Source organism: Cydia strobilella, chromosome 3 (assembly GCF_947568885.1).
Source record: "Cydia strobilella chromosome 3, ilCydStro3.1, whole genome shotgun sequence".
Classification (NCBI taxonomy): Eukaryota; Metazoa; Arthropoda; class Insecta; order Lepidoptera; family Tortricidae; genus Cydia; species Cydia strobilella.
This window is the reverse complement of record NC_086043.1, coordinates 11867334-11888817: the sequence shown is the minus strand read 5'-3', so window position 1 is coordinate 11888817 and position 21484 is coordinate 11867334. Positions and strand designations below refer to the sequence as shown.

General features: G+C 36.5%; 1 protein-coding gene across 1 annotated transcript in view; it reads right to left on the bottom strand.

Moving 5' to 3' along the window:
• The window catches only part of LOC134755913 (cytoplasmic tRNA 2-thiolation protein 2-A), a 177092-nt gene that overhangs the window by 150959 nt on the left and 4649 nt on the right, over positions 1 to 21484 (bottom strand). The gene's annotated exons all lie outside the window — the stretch shown is intronic.

Sequence of the window (21484 nt, the reverse complement as noted above, 5' to 3'; positions counted from 1 at the left end):
AACCTCAGAAGGTACAACCTACTCTTGTAATCCGCGTAATCGATGCGTCCGGTTTAGGTTTACCTAGAAATTTTATAAATTTACATATATTTAATTTAGTCGTAACATACCAGATGGTGTGACTACTATTAGCCACACCATCAGCTCAGCTCAGCTCTATAGTTGAAAAAATATTTCGTCTATCATGTTACTCCATTCAAGGGAAGAGGCCTATTGTCAGTGTCATTGTGGCGGTTTACTTGAATAATGCTTAAGTGTTGAATATTAAAATTAAATAATAAATGACAAAAATGCCCAAAACTATACATAGTCCGGAGCGGAACATTGTTAATAATGTAGGTAGATAATAAACTGCTGGAAAAGAACAGTTCGGGAAATTAAACTATTTCACTACGAAACATTTCCAAATTAACATCAGAGCTGACAGGTAAGCAAATCAAAATGTCATTATAGTCTGGTTATTACGACTTAGTTATTGTAGTGTTATGTTATACAAGCGAGGAAACACAGTAACTAAAATGAATTTGAGTTTGAAAAATATTTACTATGGGCTTTGGAGACGATCAATCTTGTTAATTGACAATGTAGCAGAACCAGAACCTATGTAAGGTTACGAAATATATACCTAGTAACATGACCATCATCATCATCTTGTGGCCTTTTGGTGATCCAATCTTGGATATATAGGTAGCTAATGATAGGTTGTCACTGTTGTTACAACAGTGACAACCTATCATTAAAATTATTGCCAGTGTAAGAAATTAGTCCCAATGAAATTCCGCAACATGGCGCATGATCATATATTTCTGGTCAAACTTATTGCAGATGTTTGAACAGAATTACTGACGAAGCGGTACTTACTCCTGTTGAACTTCTTTAGGCTTACATAATGTTTTTCAACAGGGCCTCTAAGACAATACAAGTTACAAGAAATCTTTTACAACCGACCAACCAACATTTTGACTTCAAAAATTCTTACAAAAAATTTTGAAATTAAATATTAGGATTCAATACCTAAAACATTTAAACAAAATTGACATTTTTAGGGTTCTGTACCAAAAAGGTACCCTTATGTGTTGTAAGGTGCGACTCTGTCCTTCCGCCTGTCTGTGACATTGCTAAATATCTCGAGAACCACAGCTATCGATAACGTTTAGTGGAAGCCGCTCGACCCCAATTTCAAAGAAAAACCGCAAATCGATGTACAGGTTAGCCGTTCGGGACACGCATACTGGGGGCGTTCAAATATTACGTAACGCAATTTTCGAAGATTTTTGACCCCCCACCCCCGTGTAACGCGCCGTAACGTTTTCCTGTTACTTAACTGCTAACCTAAACATCGATTTGCGGTTTTTTATGCGAACGGCTTACACTATACCCAGACACATTGTAAGTGTTTTTATTTTATTTATATTAACTATGGAAAATGCCCTAATATGAAGAGGGCAAAATTTCAAAGTCTAGTTACTATAGTTGGTCAAACCAATTTGTCAGTCAGGTTACTAAACCAACTGGTTGTTTAACCAGGAAAGTTATACTCATGCCTTTCTTTTGGGTGCTAATACTAGTGTAAGACAAAGATAGTATGATTCTCTCTGTCTATGTTTGAAATAAGACAGTCCTTTGACAAACTATAGGTTAAGTGGGGTATCATTTGAAATGAAAGAGCTCAAATGGCTCAAATTGAATATTCAAAAACAAATGCATATATTTTTTTCAGTGAAAAAAAAAAGATTTACGAAGGAAAAACTACCATTAGGAAAAAATATGAAATTTTTAAAATTACGTTATCAAATATTACAGTTAAAATATAATCACACGATAATTTTTTTTAATTACCGCAAAATGGTCCTACTTTGCTCCAATTTTGAATATTTTTTAAACATTCATAATACCGGGAAATTATTTCCCACTTCATTTGAATTTACGAAAAAAATTTTAGCTTTTTAATGGCGGCACTGAGCGATACCAACCAACCATACAGATTTAAAATTTGAATCTGAAAAATGGCAAAACTTTTGTAATGACCGCCATTTGTGACCATACGCCAAAGTCAATGTCAGTTGTCGTGATTTTTTTGCAATAACAATAGTTTTTCTTTAGTGTATTGAGGTTGTGCGAAAAAAAATCTGGTAAGTGCATACACTGGCTACTATCATAAACTAGACTTATTTTCCCTGTGTTTTGCTTGAAAAGAATTGTGATACCGATATGATTTAGACAAGATTTTAAGGTTTTAGTAAGTGGGAAATTATTTCCCATTGTCTGTTCCTGAACTTACGATTTACAAAAAATTGGTAGGTTTATCAAAAGTGGGAAACTATTTCCCTGTGTTTGTTCTCCGTCTACATTTTAATTTATTAAATCTCATTTAGAAACGGGTCTATCGCGAACCTCGATTTAGACCCGTTTCTAAATATGTAAATCACATTTAGAAACGGGTCTAAATCGAGGTCTAAATGTGATTTAATATGTGTTCAAACCGCGAAAGTTTTATATGTTACATTTTAATTTGTTTCCATATATAAAAATATTGCCCGTTTGTCTGTTACACAAAAAATCTGTGCCTTCTTTTTTTATTTATTACTTTCATCTTCTTTTTATTTATTTCTTTGATTTTCTTTTTATTTGTTTCATTTGTCATGTTTCAAAAAGTTCGTAACCGTTGGTAACCGTATCGGATAATGGGAAACTATTTCCATTTAATTAAAAATTTTGCTATTCCGTAACGGATAACGGGAAATTATTTCCCACCACAAAACCCCCCTTCCCCCCCACCCCCACTTAATTTTTTTAAATATATTTTTTCGTAATCTACGCACCCAAATTACCTAAACACCATTCTTAGTTTTCAAAAATCTCATTACGGCGGTCAGCAAAATATTATAGTTCTTCCTCTGAAGGGAACCTAAACCACGAGGTCCGAGCCGTTGACAGCAGTTCTGCTAGTTTAGCGTCACTCGCTGCCGCCGCCAGCGCTCGCCCCCGCCGCCAGCAGCGTTCACTCTCACCGCGACAGCCGCTCCACCACCGCCGCGCTCCGACAGTATGGGCATCCACAGCTCAAAGGATCAGATCAACTACAACAACGACAACGACAACAGTAACAGGAGATGGACGAAATCAAGCAATTACTTCTCGACGAAATTAGAGCTAATCGTCAGCTCGTCCTTTTCCAGGTTGAGGTGACAGTTATCATACTGTTTATAATGATGGGACTGAAGCTGCTGGACAGGAGGGTTAAGGCTGTTGTTGACAGTCGACAACAAGCAGGAAGTTAATTAATTAAGTTATTTTTTTAAAAGGGGGAGTACTATGGCGGTCAGCAAAATATTATCGGCGCGTGTCGATAACTTAGTATAGGTTAGAGCACGCGCTGATCCGGTTAAGATAATGTCTGTACCGCCATAGATTAGAGATGTATAAAACACTTGATTATGATTTAATGAATCAGTTTAAGTTAACCCGAAAACGGTACCTATTACTCACCCAACTACGTTCCCCTAAACTCAAGTGTTCCGTTAAGGGTTAAATATTCAGACGAATTTAATGAAATTGAAAGAAGAACATCTTATGTAAAGCCTGACCAGTAATATATGCTCACTGTCAAGAGGGCGCTGTTATTCTCATGTATAGAGTGACAGTTCAGTACGTATAGTGTGAAAAAATTAGTTCCAGTGAAATTCGGCAACATGGCGCGTGATCATAAATTTTATTGGTAAATCAACTTTATGAAATGTTGTTTTATATAAATCGAAGTTAAAAAAAAAGTATTCGCTCCCGAAACTATTAATATAAACTTTTCAAAAACGGTGTAAGTAATCAGTTTTCGTCTATTTTAATATAATGCCCTTTTTATCAAGCCCACTGATGAATATAAAAGGTTATTTTTAAAAAGTAATTTTGAGTTTGTGCCGTAGCATTGCCAGACAAAATTATACAGCTCAGGGGTCTTTTCTTTGACTTGGGCAAGACTTGGATAAGTAAAGCGTTTCGGTCGACAGAGTTAAATGCGTTTCGTACGTCAACTTTCAATACAACCTCGCCTTCTTTCTTGGAAACAAAAGAACGTAATGCGTGTACCGCTGCCTTGCACCCGCACCTGGAACCGAAGCCTAATTGAACCGGTTGAAAGTATATCTGATACTGCCTTGCAGCATGATTTGGCTGCTAAACGGCGATAGGTGGTGCCAACTGCAATAGGCCTGATCCCGCCATCCTTTTTAATCAGGGCGCATAAGTTGGCTCCGTACAAGATGTTTGTAACTTCTGTGTTAACCTTACCCTGTAGCATGAAGTTCACTAAAACGGTTAAAACTTTAAGAAGGGCATCACCTGGCTCACCGCTGGAGTGGCCAAGCAGGTCTTTAAGGTGCTGTGGAGTTAGACCGTCTAGACCCCCAGCTGAACCGTTTGGAAAGGCTAAAATAGACCTAAGAACCTCATCGGATGTTACCTGAAGACAGGGATCTGTTGGGCTGGGAGGATCTGGTAGCGAAAGATTGTTATCTGGGTTAGGGTGCTTACTTAGTAGGGCATTCAAAGTATCAGATGTATCAGGAGCTATAGCGTCGCTGGAGAAAAGAAGGTTAGCAGCTCCTTTAATATTACCTTCTCCTATTTTATTTTCTACGTTTCGTGCAAGTGAATAATTGCGCTTAAAGGCTGATCTTGACAAGTCGGAGACATCATGGGGATTCGAACAGTTTTGCTTGATCCGAGACGTTAGAGAAACACCTCTTTGCGCGTCTTGTTTGGCGTAGAGAACTCTGTAGGGGAAGGTGAGTAGGTTTTCCCAGCTCTACTTAGAATTCTGATTCACCGTGGCTCTTAAATCATCTGCAAGTTTTTGGGCAACTGAAGTTCGAGCGCCTCGTGGGATTCTTTTAATGACTGGAATTCTTTTAATGACTGGAATTGATTGTTTAAGTTTGCTTAAAGTTTCTGAAATTGGCGGATAATTATTAAGAGGTGAGCTTGTAGGGTTAGAGACTAGACTAGAATTAACAGGCGGCGTGTTCCCGGGAGTTGGGTTACCGTGGATACGACCAATGTGAATATTAAGACCACGTTGCCCTTTGAAAAAGCGGACTTGAGGACAGAGTGGGCATTGTACTTCAGTGGATTCCAGGGATATATGTGAGGTGTTGTTAAGTATATTATATCGATAATAATGATGGTTTTGTAGACTACAATTAGTCATTCATCAGTCTATTTGTTTTATTTTATTTCACAGGAAACTTATGTTTTCACAAAAGCCCAGTTTTAGATTCATAACTTCGTTAAGTTCCTAGCTTTCATGATTGCAAGACCATTGCACCTGAAATACTAAATCACGTCTACATGTAAAACGTTTTCGAACACACTGCGTACTTAATAATTAAAAATCACCTTCGAGATCTGAGGCTTTTTTTTTGAAATGAAATGAAATGAAACATTTATTGTCAGACCACAGGTAGAAATATAAAAGATGTTAATGGTGATAATTTAAGTCCTTTTCCGCAGTCTACCGTATTTACGGTGTACAATATTTAGTGTCATGCACAATATGCAGGCAAGTTATTTACATATGTCACAGTATTTCATACAATAATGTCCCCAGTTTTGTGTCACTTTATTACGCTATATCTGAATATGTCAAGTATGTCATGTATTATTACATCATTAATTATTATTATTTAATAATTTACCATTGTTATTTAAAAAGTCAAGTGGGGAATAAAACATTTTGCTCAACAGCCATTCATTAAGTGCCTTTTTAAATTTAGTATTGTCAAGGTTTTTAAATACATCCGGAATATTGTTATAAATCTTGATTGACATTGAAAAAATGCTATTTTTGTAAAAGACCGATTTAGTTTGATGCGTATTTACGAGTTTGTACTCGTTTCTCAAGTTACGATGGAATTTATCGTTCCTTGGATATAAATTAAGGTTTTTTTTACAAACATAGCAACTTCTTTAACATATAAACAAGGCAGTGGTAAAATCTTATATTTATGAAAGAGAGGCCTACAGGAGTCTCTCTGAGATGCACCGCATAGCGCTCTTACACATCGTTTCTGCATCTTAAAAACTTTTAAAAATTATCCCGTACGTGATGCTAGACTGAACGTAACCAAAATATGACATTAGTCCCGCTTTTTCCGATGCATTATGTATCAGTCTACGTATCGGATAAACGAACTTTGAAAGTCTCGAGCATAGTTCGTTTATATGACATTGCCAATTACAATTACTGTCAAGTATGAGTCCAAGAAATTTAGTCGTCTCTGACTCTGTGATTGCGTCTGCTTTATGCGATAAGTTGATTGCCAAACTTGGTCTACGGCTCGTATGAAATTGGACAAAGTGAGTTTTAGACAAATTAATGCTTAATTCATTGTTTTCCATCCAAGTAATGATATCATTAAGAGTATTATTAATTTCAAGTTCATATTCTTCAGTTGTGCTTGAACATCGTATTAAAGCACTACTGTCATCTGCAAAAAGCACTACTTGATTGTTCGTCTGCTGAGGAAGATCGTTTATATAAAACAGGAATAAGAGGGGGCCAAGAATACTGCCTTGAGGCACGCCTCTTGGATTAGGTTTGTATGCAGATCTTCTAGTTTCAATGGTATTGCTTTTTGAACAGTAGTAATTGATCTCAGTACATCGGAACCTGTTTGAGAGATAATTTTTTATCCACTCGAGAGCCTGCCCCCGAATACCGTAATGGTCGAGTTTATTAAGCAGTATGGCATGGTTAACGCAGTCGAAAGCTTTAGACATATCAGTGAAGATCGAGGATACATGTATTCGCTTGTCTATGCATTCATGAATAGTTTTCAGCAGTTGAAAAATAGCAAGATTTGTAGACCTATTCCTTCGAAAACCACATTGTTCGTTTCTTAGTAGGTGGTATTTGTCAGAGTACTCTATTATTCTGTTATACATAAGTCGCTCAATCACTTTCGAGAAAATTGGGATTAATGTTATAGGCCTATAATTGCCTAGACTGGTTTTTTCCCCTCGTTTGAAAAGTGGTTTAATAATTGACTTTTTCAGTCTTTCCGGGAACATACCAGTTTGAAAGGACAGATTTACTATATGCGCCAATGGGGTAGATATTAAAAATGCAGTATCTTTTATTGTTTCCGTACTTATATCGTCATAACCTACAGCTGTAGTATTGTTAAGTGATTTTATTGCTCTGAAAACTTCTTGAGGAGTAACAGGATAGAGATATATACTATTTAAGTTATGATCTATGTTTTTACACGGGTTTTTGCTAGCCGTTATAGCATTAGGAAGTGAATCAATGAAGAAGTTATTAAAGTGTGTTGCAATATGTTCAGGTTTATCAACTAATTCCCCATTGCGATCTATCTGTTCTATCATGTTTGGCATTTCGTTGTTTCCCGTGTATTGTTTAATTATTTTCCAGGAAGCCTTACATTTGTTTCTCGCACTTTCTATTAACTTATGATTAGCTCGTTTTAATGAAATTTTTACACATTTCTTTAACATGCATGCGTATTTTAAATATAATTATTTTACACATTTTAAACCTTTATATTGATAATCCATGTATAAGCATCTTTTGACTTTGCTAGATATCTTGATCCCTTTTGTTATAAACTTAATTTTATTCTTTGATTTAATTTTTATTTTTATTTTGGGAAAACATAAATCGTAAAATAATTTTAAATCATTAGTAAAATTATTATATGCGCTGTTTACATCCTCTGAATTTAGTACCTCCGAGAAGGATAAAGCTGTTAAACAATGTATGAATTTGGAAACATTTTCTACACTATGGTCTCTTTTATATACAAACCAGTATTTTGGCTGAAGTTTTTGTCTTAATTTTATTGTAATTGTTTGGGCAGTATGGTCCGAAAGAGCTAGATGATGAACTTTTGCCGTTCCATTTTTAAAATTACATAATATATTATCAATACTACTTTGAGTTCTATGTGTTATTCTAGTGGGTTCAAGTATCCGCGGGTATAAGTTAAACGTCCCTAACAGACTTTTAAACCAATTCTTTAAGTTTGGATTTTTATTATTTTTGTCCAGGATATCTATGTTGAAGTCACCACATATTATAATTTTATGCTTCTTGTAACATATTTTTAACAAAAGTTTCTCTAGCTTTTCAAAAAATAAGTTTATATCACTATTGGGAGTACGATATAGACAGACCAGATACACTTTTTCGATTGGTAAAAATATACCGCAACATTCAAAGATCTTTTCTGAACCCAACGATTTAATGTCGTTGATAACTTGGAACTCTAAGCCTCTCCTAACCATAATACAAGAGCCACCCCTTTTTTCATTATTTTTCCGTAACATATTATCACTGTGCTTATCTTTCTTTCTGACAAAAATATCCGCCAGTACATAATCTTCTACTTGAATATTTTTTTCTTGGCCAAATGGCACAAAGTGTTCTGTAAGACATAGAACGTCAGGACATGCAGTCTGCGTTTCTAATTGACTCATGGCGATGGTGAGTTGATCTAGTTTTCCCAGAACCCCCGCTATATTTTGATGGAAAACACAGAATTCCCTATCTCTGAGTTGAATATTGTTTGGACATGGCGTTAGGCGGTTAGAATGGTTACTATGTTCATTCCTGCTCACGAAAAAACAAGCTTCTTTCCTTATCACTTTGCGACTGTAAACTTATATCTTTTTCGAGTCGTGGAAAATAATCACATATCTTTTTTTGTACCTTGTTATAGTTTCCCCTTAATATATTCCGATTACGAGTGACATGATTGTTATAAGAAATAAACCATAAACCTATTGATGTGACCTATAATATTTTCCATCCCCAAATTATTAACACGTCCTGTCGTTTTCGAAAACATTTCAAAAGTCAGATCCAGGTTTGAATCAAATGAGAAATGATTTTCATGAAATTTTATGTTCTTGTGTAATAAGTTGTTAAATAACTCAATCCTAAAATTGTACAATGGTTTACCACAAATATAAGTACAACAATAATACAACAATTATATTTGTATTTTTGATCTGATATAGAGTATCAGCAATACATGTTACTAGGTCATCGTAATTTTCATTCTCATAAAAGTTCTCTTGACCCACTATTAAGTTTTTTACATGAAATTCAGTTTGCTGTAGTATTTGCCTGACTCCTGCACCAGGCGTTACAAGATGACAGTAGCTGTAATTATCTAAGATTGCATTCCTCCAAAGGTTTGTTATATGACTGTTTTTGATGTTGCTGGCTATAACTAATCTGTTTTTATTTGGGTTCTTTTTGAATGATGAATTAACTTGATTACAGTTTACAGGTGAATTGGTTTTAGTCCTACTATTAGAAGGATCAGGTGATGTTTTCTTTGGCGGAGCCGGGTTTACCTTTTCTTGCACGTTTTCATTGTAAGTTTGTGTACTTGGCGAACCAGCTGACGCATTCTTCGGTGAGCCCGGCTGAGAGGTTTTTTGCGTGTCGATCCTCATCATTTTAGCGGCACCATTATTACAGTCCTGGCATTTCTCAATGTTGTTCATAATTTCCTGGAGTTTACCAAGTTCATGTTGTGACTTGAGTAATTCTATTTCCAAGTCTTTAATCTGGCGTTCCATAGCGGTAATTTTGGCCGAGGTTGTTGATTGTAGGTCAGAGTTTGTAATTGGCACACTTTTTTTTTTGACTGTTGTGGGGATTTGCATATGTTTTTAAGAGTACAGATTTCCCGCATATGTTTTTCGTTTTGACGTGTACATTCATTTTTTTCCAAGATAACGTTTTGAAGCTCATTGTCAGAGATAGACAGGTCTAGTTTCAGCCTTTCGATTTCAATTTTTAATTCTGATACTATTCCAATATCATTACTTAAATCTAGACTTTTTGACATTGTGTCGTCCAAAATTTGAAGAGAGTCACCACCTTGAGTTAGCGACTCGCTGGATCTCGATTTAATTACCGAGGTTTCCTGTTATGGACAGTTATGCAGGTCATTCCTTGCGTCTTCAGTTTCTGTATCAGCAGGGGTAGTTGGCACTGGTGGCCTACTCATTGGGCTTTTTAGAGGAGATTCGCAATCTTGAATAAGAGATTCGCTAGATCCTGATTTGATAGGTGATGTTTCGTGTTGCGGGGAGTTATTACAGTCCTTATTTTCGTTTTCATTTTTTGCATTGACAGTGGCGGCATTGGCAGCGGTAGTTAATGCTGGTGGTGTACTGATTGCGTTCTTTAAAAGTGTGTTTTTCTTCCCCACTGTAATGTTGTCATCGAAACTTTTAGTTGAGTTGCCTATTTGCTTTTTGATGTGAGCAGAGTTAGTATTTTTTGTTGTACGACATGATATGCATATCCAGGATTTTTTACTTTCGGTTGTCATAAGCTGGTAAAGTTTTAATGATTTTACAGCGCAATTTGAATGAAAATTCTTTTTACACTTTGAACATTGCAGCGCATCCTTGTCATTTAATAATATGCATTCCTTACATAAGGCACAATTTTGCGACATACTTCCGTCCGTAGTAGTAATAGGGTAGCTAATCGTATGCTAGTGAGCGCCGCCGCACGGCTAGGTGTTGTTTGTTAGTATTTTTTATACAATTTTGGTGTTTGACGATCCTTTTGTGAATTCTTATTATTAAGTTTGACATATCTATAATAATTCAATGTTTTTAAGAATAATAATAACTGCATCAATGAATTGCTCTGATATTTAGATTAAGGTAATATTTAAAACTTGACAATTTAAAAGTGCTTGTTGCTAGGCCAACTTGAATAAAGATTATATTGACTTTGACACCAATTAATCAGTAAAATAGAACCCGAGAAATAATGAAAAGTTGACGTCGGTTCCCCGCCATTTATGTGTCCGTGCGTAGTGACCCATGCTGAACAAAATTCGTCTTAACTTGGTTATATAAAATCATATACCAATAAAACTTATATTTTTGGAAAGTTAATGAAATATCCCATATATTATGTCATGACATTAATTGCGGTAAATTTATAATTTATTGAGTTAGAAGCATGTTTTATCAGTACTTATGCAATCCATGCACGGTAAAAAATAATATATTTTAAAATATTTTGTAAACGACTACAGTTATGACTATTGTTATTTAGAAACAATAATAGTACGTTTAATTTTCTTTCAAACGACACCTCACACGAACCGATCGGTTCCATAGGACTCAAGATGTGAACAAATATCAATGATGGTAGGCCGCCATCTTTGCCCCCCCTTTTTCTCGACCCGTCCCCCCCTCCATAAACTAAACCGGTCAATTCCATGAAGTTATACCCTAAACAGGAGCGAGCTGTCACTTTTTTTGCCATACTAAATTGAACCTTATCACCGAGCCAGAAAGGTGTTCGTGCCAGACTAGAGAAAACGGTCCACATGAGATAGCAAAAGTGGGTCGCGGTGTCCCACTCGCACATGTTGCCAATGTTAAAAAAATACCATTTTGGTAGTATTTATATCAATAACTACTAAAATTAAATACCTTCTTATATTATTTAAGTGCTATATTCAGAGTGCGGTTCTGATATCTTTTACGTAATTTGTAAATAGTTATAATGTCAATATTATTAACTGATTTAACCAAGCATGTGCACAACAAAAAATACATTAATTTTAATATGGTAGACATTGTAGTAACTTTGAATATTAATTGGTATCCCCTACTTGATAAAGAAATTTTCAAAATACATTAATGGCGGCGCTCAAGATTTATTTGCGAAATAAAGTATAAAATGGGTAAAAGATATTGTGTGAAAGGTTCCAGAAGTGAAAGTTTTGTTGATTGTGGTATATCTTTTCACAGGTAAGCCTCAACTATTAAAGTTTACGATAAAAATACAAGAAAACATTGTCAAACTCATTAGGGTGACTATGATGTCGGCACGATGTGAATCGGCCTTACAGAGTTCTTATTACCTACGTACTTACTTAATGTAAAAATAAGTATACCTAAATAAGTATATCATTATTTCGGCATGTTTAATTATTTGGTTGATAGATAGATAGATAAATGATTTTTTTGTGCACGTAATGAGAGCTATATAATTGCCAAAATTTAAATCCAAAATCCTTAAATATTACAGACACATTTATACATAATATTTTATATAAGTTGAAAACACATTTCCGTCAGTACACGAAGGCGGCAAATAAAAAAAAATGGTGCAATTAACTACGATGACGCTTAACCCTTAAATGCATGATTTTTTGTATAACTTTTTAATAAATTGAAATAGATGTGTCATGTTGTATAGATTGAGGGAATAATATTTTGGATAGCTGCATATTGAGCCACGGACCATCAAATATACGATGCATATATACATCATTATGCATTTAAGGGTTAAAGAATAGCTGAAGTGTGCAAAAGACAAGCCATTACGTATATGAACATACCATGAGTGCGAAAAAGGCAGACTACAAATGAAAAAAAGTGACCATTTTTAGGGTTCCGTACCCAAAGGGTAAAAACGGGACCCTATCACTAAGACTCCGCTGTCCGTCTGTCAGTCTGTCTGTCATCAGTAACAGCTTTTATAACGACTAAATTAAGTAAGGTTTTGAGAAGCGTTTTACAGAGGAGAAAAAAACTATATCCATTCTCTCTGACTTCCTATGCATGAATGAAAAAAGATCTTGGCCAAACTATACATTCCAACTTATCCTAATATTCCACATACATATGACTTATGGTCACCCTAATTAGAAAGAGATGCAACCGCCCACTTTGACTTCTCATGTGGACACACTTTTTGGCCCGTGTACTCACAAACTACTAAGAAGATACTACGTGTACTCCATCCGGTTTATTAAAATCTAAATCCGTGGTCAATTCGTATTCTGGAGACCTCCGGTTTGGCATCTGTCAAGTAATAACCGTTCTAAGTGTCGTCAGAAGTTTTTAATAAAAAACCAGTGAAAAAACAAGTGTTGCAGTGTAAAACCTCGAAATACGTCAAGCCCTAAGCCCAAAGACTGTGACTCACTAAAAATCCGCGGAAAAACAGTGCATTTTAAAGGAAAATAGTGTCAAAAAGTGCATCGCAAACTATACATAACTATAACTATACATTATAACCTAACATAAGTAACATAGACGCACTGAAGTCACATCCGCTAACGTGACAGTGACAGCTGACGGCTAACGCAGTGTTGCTAGTTAAAAATACCAAATTACCCCAAAAAAGGGATACCATCCTCAAATCGGTGATACCAGAATATTCCTCGTCTACCAAATTAGTAGTAAATTAAAACATCATGGCAACAGAAACGACACTCGAAGCACTAATGAAGAGAATGGAAGAAAACATGGATATAATAAGGAAAGACTTTGAAAAACATACTAACTCGTTAAAAGAAAGCTTCAACACAAGCATGTCAACCGCCATAGAAGAAAAATTAGCTCCGCTAATGGAAGAAAACTCGAAACTGAAAAAAGATGTAACAGTGCTCAAGAACAAAGTACATAACTTAGAAAGAGAAGTAAGAAAAAACAATCTAATACTTCATGGTGTGGAAGAATCAGAGCGAAATGTTTTACCGAATTACTAGAACTGGTTCAAAAAACCCTAAACAATGTAACAAAAGATGGAGATATAGAGAGTTTTGACAAGTGGGAAATAAGCGAAGTTCGCCGGCTAGGTACAAAGAAGGATAAAAAACACAGACCCATACTAGTTAAACTAACCCTAGCATGGAGAAGACTGCAAGTACTAAAGAACGGTAAAAAGCTACCAGCAAATACCTACGTCTCCGAGGACTATCCTAAGGATGTCATTCTAATAAGAAAAAGAGCTTAACATTAAAAGGCAAGAAGAAATTAAAAAGGGCAATATTGCCATGATCAGATATGACAAACTCATAATAAAAGAAAAAACAAATCAAGACAAAGCAAACGAGAAAAGGAAACGATCCCCAACAAAGTCACCAACATCTGATAATACTAATAAGCCCTCAGAAGAGACAAAGCAGTTAGCCCCCGCAAAAACTTACAAAACAAATGCTTTCACCATTATGAACCGTTCAAGATCAAACTCCTTATCATCTCCAAGCAACCAATAGCAACTACAGCACAACAGACCCCGCAAGCAAAACCGTAACGTAGAAACAACAGCTAACAAGCAACAACAAAATATACTATCAAAACAATGAGAATCAAACAAACTAAATAGAACCAACAATTTAAATCAGTCACCAGGTATCCTGGTCAGTCTGGCGACTACCAACGACCAAATCCCCCCAAAAAATACCCAGAGCAATTCAAAACTACATGTGTGGACATACAACGTCCGTACACTCATGCATAATTACATGCTACAAGAACTCGAGATTAGTTTAGAGAATTTGGAATGGCATATAATAGGACTAAGCGAAGTAAGACGAGAAGGAGAGTCTAATGGAATTACAATCCGGACATCTATTTTATTATTATGGAGCACAAAAAGGACTACACGGAGTGGGATTTCTAATAAACAAAGAAATCAAACCGCACATCACAAGGATATCCCATATATCTGACAGAATAATAGTATTCAGTATTCATTCAGTATTCATTTATTTCTTGCTTCCATGGTACATTTTTGGGTAGTATTTACATATTTCTTATAACCGTAATTAATAACCGTAGATCTGGCAATAAATAAGAGAAGAGGACTCCGACAACTGGGTGAAGAAGATATACTAGGACCGTATAATTTTGGCACAAGAAATAAAAGAGGAGATGGACTAATAAACCTGGCACGGACATTGAATCTCAAAGTAGGAAACACTCTTTTCAATAAAAGACCAAACAGAAGATGGACTTGGGCACACCCTAACCAAATAAATAAAGCCCAAATAGATTTCTTCTTAATTAAGAACAAACACAATGTGCAGGACATATCAGTGATAAGAAACATTAACTTTATATCACACATAAGCTCACAAATAATACAAAAGGTAATCACGGTCTATATCCCGGTCAATATAAGTCTAGTGAACTTTATATCAGATCACAGACCAGACGAAATAATAATAAATACAAACCAAAGCCGAAGAAAGATCATCCAACGACAACAACGCATACAAAGCGACTCCGCAGGCGCAGTGTAAAATGCAACAGAAAAGTTATTTACAGACATCAATGTTAAAGGCTGCGAGACAGTACAGGAAAAATACAACAAGATTGAAGAAGCATTGAAAAAGGGTATACAACAGTCAACTAAAATAAAAGAGAAAAAAGACATAAACATATACTCCAGCGAAACAAAAAGATTCTTAGAACTGAAGACACAATTGCAAGAAAAAGAAAAGAAAACCAGGGCTGACAAAAACAGAATAAAAGCAGTAAATAGAAGAATAAGAAAACTAACAAAGAGAGATATTGAAAATCAAAAAATGAAAGAAGTAGAAGAGCTACTGACTTCTAAATGCGCTGTAAAAGGAGCAGAAAGGAAAATGACACTAGGGAAAGAACTCATTGCTAGCATAAAACATAACAGAAAGAAATCCGAAAGCAGAAAAGAGATAGTTGACACCGCAACAGACTTCTTTAGACAGCTATACTTAAATAAACAATACGACCCAACAAATATAATAGGAAAACATGTAATGAAGTGGAGCCATTTCTCACGGATGAAATATCATCATCAGCAATAAAGAAACTTAAAACCGAGAAAGCGATAGGACCAGATGGGATTTGCAGCGAAATTCTAAAATACTCAAGCTACGAACTACACAAAGTCATTACAAACATGTTCAACGAAATAATAAAGAACGAAATCATACCCTATAAGTAGACAACTACAGACCTATAAGTATCATATCCAGCGTCTATAAACTGTTCATGACAGTGATGACCAAAAGAATACAAAACACATTAGAAGAACACCAGCCAGTGGAACAAGCTGGATTCCGGTCAAATTACAGTACAATGGACCATCTACATACGCTTAACCAACTTATAGAAAAAAGCACAGAATACAAAAATAAAGATATATACATTGCATTTATAGATTTTACAAAGGCCTTTGACTCGATAGACCATAAATTTTTATTTAAAACACTAGAAGATCAAGGCCTAGAGGTAAAATATGTTAACATACTAAAACAGATATACCAACATAGCAAGGCGAGAATAAAAACAGATAAATACGGCGAACCATTCTGGTTGCAAAAAGGTGTATAGCAAGGAGACCCAATCTCTCCGACACTGTTCAATGCATGCCTGGAGGCCATATTTAGAGTACTGGAATGGGAAAACAAAGGAATAAATATTAAGGTTTGCAGATGACGTCATAATTGTTGCCGAAAAACCGAACATACTAGAAGAAATGATTTCAGAATTTGACACAGCATGCAAGGAAGCAGGTTTAGCAATGAACATGTAAAAATGCAAAATCATTACTAATGGAGATAAAATACCAATAAAGCACGGAAGAAACAATATGGAATATGTTGAAGACTTCACATACCTGGGACAACTAGTTTCCTTCAAAAACAGACTCGACAAGGAAGTAGACTACAGGATTAGTAGAGCGTGGCGAAAATATTGGTCTCTAAAATCAATTCTGAAGAGTGATATGTCGATGGCCATAAAGAAAAAGGTATTTGATACTGCTGTCCTACCTACCTTAACGTACGGTGCCCAAACCTGGAGCCCCATTGAGAAAGATATTCATAAACTGAAAATCTGTCAAAGAGCTATGGAACGGTCAATGTTAAAAATTAAAATTAAGGACAGAATCAGAAACGAAGTCATAAGAGAGAAAACTGGAGTAAAAGATACAATATACGCAATAAAAAAGAACAAATGGGCCTGGGCTGGCCATATATGTCGAACAACGGATAACCGGTGGACTAAACGTGTCACAGAATGGTCACCAATAGGAATAACGAGAAAACAAAAAAGACCAAATAAAAGATGGAGAGACGAGCTAGTGAACTTCGACAGATACTGGTGGAGAACAGCACAGGATAGGAAGGAATGGGAAAAACTGGGGGAGGCCTTTTCCGCTCAAGCGACATGGAAATAATAAACCAATAATAATTGAAATTTATGTAATTGTAAAAAAAAGAAGCATGAAATAAAGGCTATTACTATTACTATTATTACTAATGATGAAATTGATAATTCAATGAATACCTATATTAGGTAATCCGTATTTTTTGACATTTAGATTTTTATTCTAGAAAGTTTCTAGACTAGTATTTTTTATACAATTTTGGTGTTTGACGATCCTTTTGTGAATTCTTATTATTAAGTTTGACATATCTATAATAATTCAATGTTTTTAAGAATAATAATAACTGCATCAATGAATTGCTCTGATATTTAGATTAAGGTAATATTTAAAACTTGACAATTTAAAAGTGCTTGTTGCTAGGCCAATTTGAATAAAGATTATATTGACTTTGACTTTGACACCAATTAATCAGTAAAATAGAACCCGAGAAATAATGAAAAGTTGACGTCGGTTCCCCGCCATTTATGTGTCCGTGCGTAGTGACCCATGCTGAACAAAATTCGTCTTAACTTGGTTATATAAAATCATATACCAATAAAACTTATATTTTTAGAAAGTTAATGAAATATCCCATATATTATGTCATGACATTAATTGCGGTAAATTTATAATTTATTGAGTTAGAAGCATGTTTTATCAGTACTTATGCCATCCATGCACGGTAAAAAATAATATATTTTAAAATATTTTGTGAACGACTACAGTTATGACTATGGTTATTTAGAAACAATAATAGTACGTTTAATTTTCTTTCAAACGACACCTCACACGAACCGATCGGTCCCATAGGACTCAAGATGTGAACAAATATCAATGATGGTAGGCCGCCATCTTTGCCCCCCTTTTTCTCAACCCGTCCCCCCCTCCATAAACTAAACCGGTCAATTCGTATTCTGGAGACCACGAGGAACACATCCATACCAGTTTTAGGTATTTAAAAGACATGTCGACGACTTTTCTCCATACAGGCCGGTTTCCTCCAGTCTAAAATTGCAGCCAATTTTTGGTAGAAATTTTTGATTGGCCCCCAAGGTCGCCTGATTTAACAGCTCCTGATTTTTTCTGTGGGGCTATCTAAAGGGACGTGTCTAAGATGGCAGCACTTGCTTTGGCGTGAAGTGTCAATGTACATGTTTATATTTCCGATTCAGGCCACAAGGTGGCAGACCCAGCAAGTTGTGTCACTAGCTATTTTTTGAGAATTCTTTAACATAGCAACAATCAATCATAAGGCGGTCTTCACATTGGATGCCGATATTGGTGGTAGCGCCATCTATGCGAGAATCAAATTTTCTTGATTTCCGAGGCACGTTTCTTCCTTAGACTGTATTCATCTTATACGGAGTTACATACACGCATAGCGCCGTCACGCTCATACATCGGAGCAACGTGCGAATTCGCATCAGGCAGTGTGGTAACCGCTGTTTCGTTTCAAGCCTTTTTTTTAACCCTTAAATGCATGATTTTTTGTATAACTTTTTAATAAATTGAAATAGATGTGTCATGCTGTATAAAAGTAATAAATGTGATTTTGGATAGCTGCATATTGAGCCACGGACCATCAAATATACGATGCATATATACATCATTATGCATTTAAGGGTTAAATTAACGTATTTTACGACATCGGCGAGCTTCTGCGGTTGCGTGGGCTTGGGTTTCGCGATTGCGAATGGTTTCGTGGACGCGACGGGAAACGGCGATGAGAGCGGCTGTAGCGTTGACTATTGTAATTTTCACGCGGTCTCGAACGGAGCTCGGCGACTTCGAGTGATAGTCTTCTTATCTCGCCGATGAGGAACTGGGTGTCGAGAGCTGACGAAGTTGGTGGAAAACCCATCTTCTTGGTTGTGATTCTCTTCTTGCTTCTTGTCCAGAGTCGGTGGTCACCACTGTAGCCTAGGTACTGGCTATGTAGTTCAGAAGGTTTTGTAGTTAGTAATTTGAAGTAAAACACTTGTCTATGTACAAGAATTGAATGAATTTTATTTACAAAATGCAAGGTTTATATACAAAAATGGTGGAAAGAATGAAAGAGACGTATTTACATAAAAGAGTGAGACAAGAGATAACCCCGCGCGGGGCGCGCGGAGGAGGTACGCTGGCACGTGCCGCGGCGCGTTAATAAAACTGAGTGGCCCGCCGGCGCGAGGCCGCGACCTTTCGCTCGCCGGCCGCTGTGGAGTTAACATCGTGTCGTCGGTCCGCCGTGCCTCGCTCCGCCACTTCGCGCTCGCTGCTTGGAATCAAGACACGACGAGTCCGATGAAGAGGCTCCTGGTTCCGGATAATCAAACTGTCCTTCTCAGGGTAATATTAAAACTGCTATTTTCAGTGGCAAACTAAACTGCTCTTGTCAGAGCAACTTCATGTTTCTCTGCTTAACCGCGGAGTATGTCAATCGCACTGTTCTTATTATTATTAGAACAGTGTCACTGTTTCTCAGCCTCAGCACACGGTGTCAATCGATGTATATATATGTATAATATCTTCATTTATGTAGTGTGTTCCCACACCTCCTTTTGGTGTATTTTTACTTCGGGCATTGAAGCACCAAAGGTAGGTTAGCGACGCCAGCATCCAGACGCGAATTTTCTGTGAAAATAGAGGCAAACAGGTTTGCCTTTTCTTTCGCTGTATGTGCCAGTGATCCATCTGGCCTCAGTAATGGAGGTAAAGAGGGGCGACAGAAATTCGACTCCACCGACTTTGCCAGCGACCAAAACGCCTTGCTCCCTGACGGGTAAGAGGCTAGTTTGGCGCCTACACGGCCAACGTGGAGAAATCGGGCTTTCCGTATAACCTTCTTGCAAGACTTGGCTGCTCTGCAACTGTTTGTGTTAGAACAGCCTCATAATGCCCAAAATGATCGATTGTGAGCACCACGGATAGAAGACGTTCCGGATAACGAGAAAAATGTTCATAGGTTCCAGAGTTCACCATCCATCGGTCATGGTGTGGGTTGCAGTATGTAAGAGGGGTAAACTACAGAATACAGAACTTTATTGGTAAAAGCAAATTTTACAGGCCACATTTTACATTTATAAAAAAAAAAAATATGTACATATGTTCGTTAATATAATGAATTACATATTTCATAACATTTTTAAACTTAAAAAACATTATTAGATTTAAATATAGTTAACATGAATTTTTTTTTAATTACCATGCAGAAGTCAACGACCTCATCGAGTATTTATAAATTCGTCAATGCTGTAGAATGCTTTTTCTATAAGCAGCAGTTTAAGTTTAGATTTAAATACTTGGTTACTATTTAAGTTAAGTATATCTGAGGGTAATGAATTGTAAATAGTTGGTCCCATGACGCTGAGTGACCGTCGTGATTTGGCGAGTCGGCGCCTCGGGGCAAGTAGCCGGGGACGTCGCTCACTACTAGAACGTTTATAGTTCTGTATGTTTTGCCTAACGTACATACACGCGGCCAGTATGTATACACAGGGTAGGGTAAGGATCTTGTGTTTCCTAAACAACTGTTGTGCCGGATGGTCCACCGGCTTTCCATCAATTACACGAATGGCGCGTTTTTGCATTTTGAACGCTCTGTCCCTCTCCGCAGCCGTGCCGTAGCCCACAGTTCCACTCCCTAAACTAAAATCGAGTGAAAATAACCATAGTAAGCCATCTTTAGGTTTTCGATTGATAGACTGCCGGCTAATCGGGACAGGGCGTAACATGCTGAGGCCAGTCTGTCACAGATCATTGAAATATAAGACGCCCAAGTCAGCCCAGAGTCGATCATGTATCCCAAGTACTTAGCAGTATCAACTTGTGGTATTATTGTGTCATTTAGTACTACCTATATATTAAGTTTATTTTTTATTGAGTTCCTTAGTTGAAAATGTATAATATTGGTCTTTTCAGGGTTAAGTGACATGCCATTAGAGGTGAACCATTTTTCTACTAATAGTTTTATTACATGACTGAGGTTAGATTTTAAACTATCGAAACAGTGGGCATTAACAATTATACAAGTGTCGTCTGCAAATAACACATATTCTACGTCTGGACAGGCTGTTGTTATGTCGTTGGCGAGTATTAAAAAAAAGATTGTTTTCCGCGACAGATCCTTGAGGGACGGCGCTACTACCAGTTGAGTTACGACGTTTAGTATTTATAGATAAAGGTGTTAAAATTAAGCACTTTATTATAAAACCGAGGTTTTGGAGAAGATTGTTGCCCCAAATTTAAAATGTATGTTTGAGAATGAATATTATGTGTTCCAACAAAACGAGACGAGTTCCTTCACACACGGCAAATGCTGTTCAAGCTTGGTGTCAGGCTAATTTGACAGATTTTTTGCCGAAACATGAATGGCTACCCAGTTCTCCAGACTTGAACGTATTAGATTATTTTGTATGATCGTACATGCTTTCGAAACTACATGATTGTAAAATCATAAACCTGGATCATTTCAAAAAGGTTATCGAGCGCATTTGGGACGAAATGGAA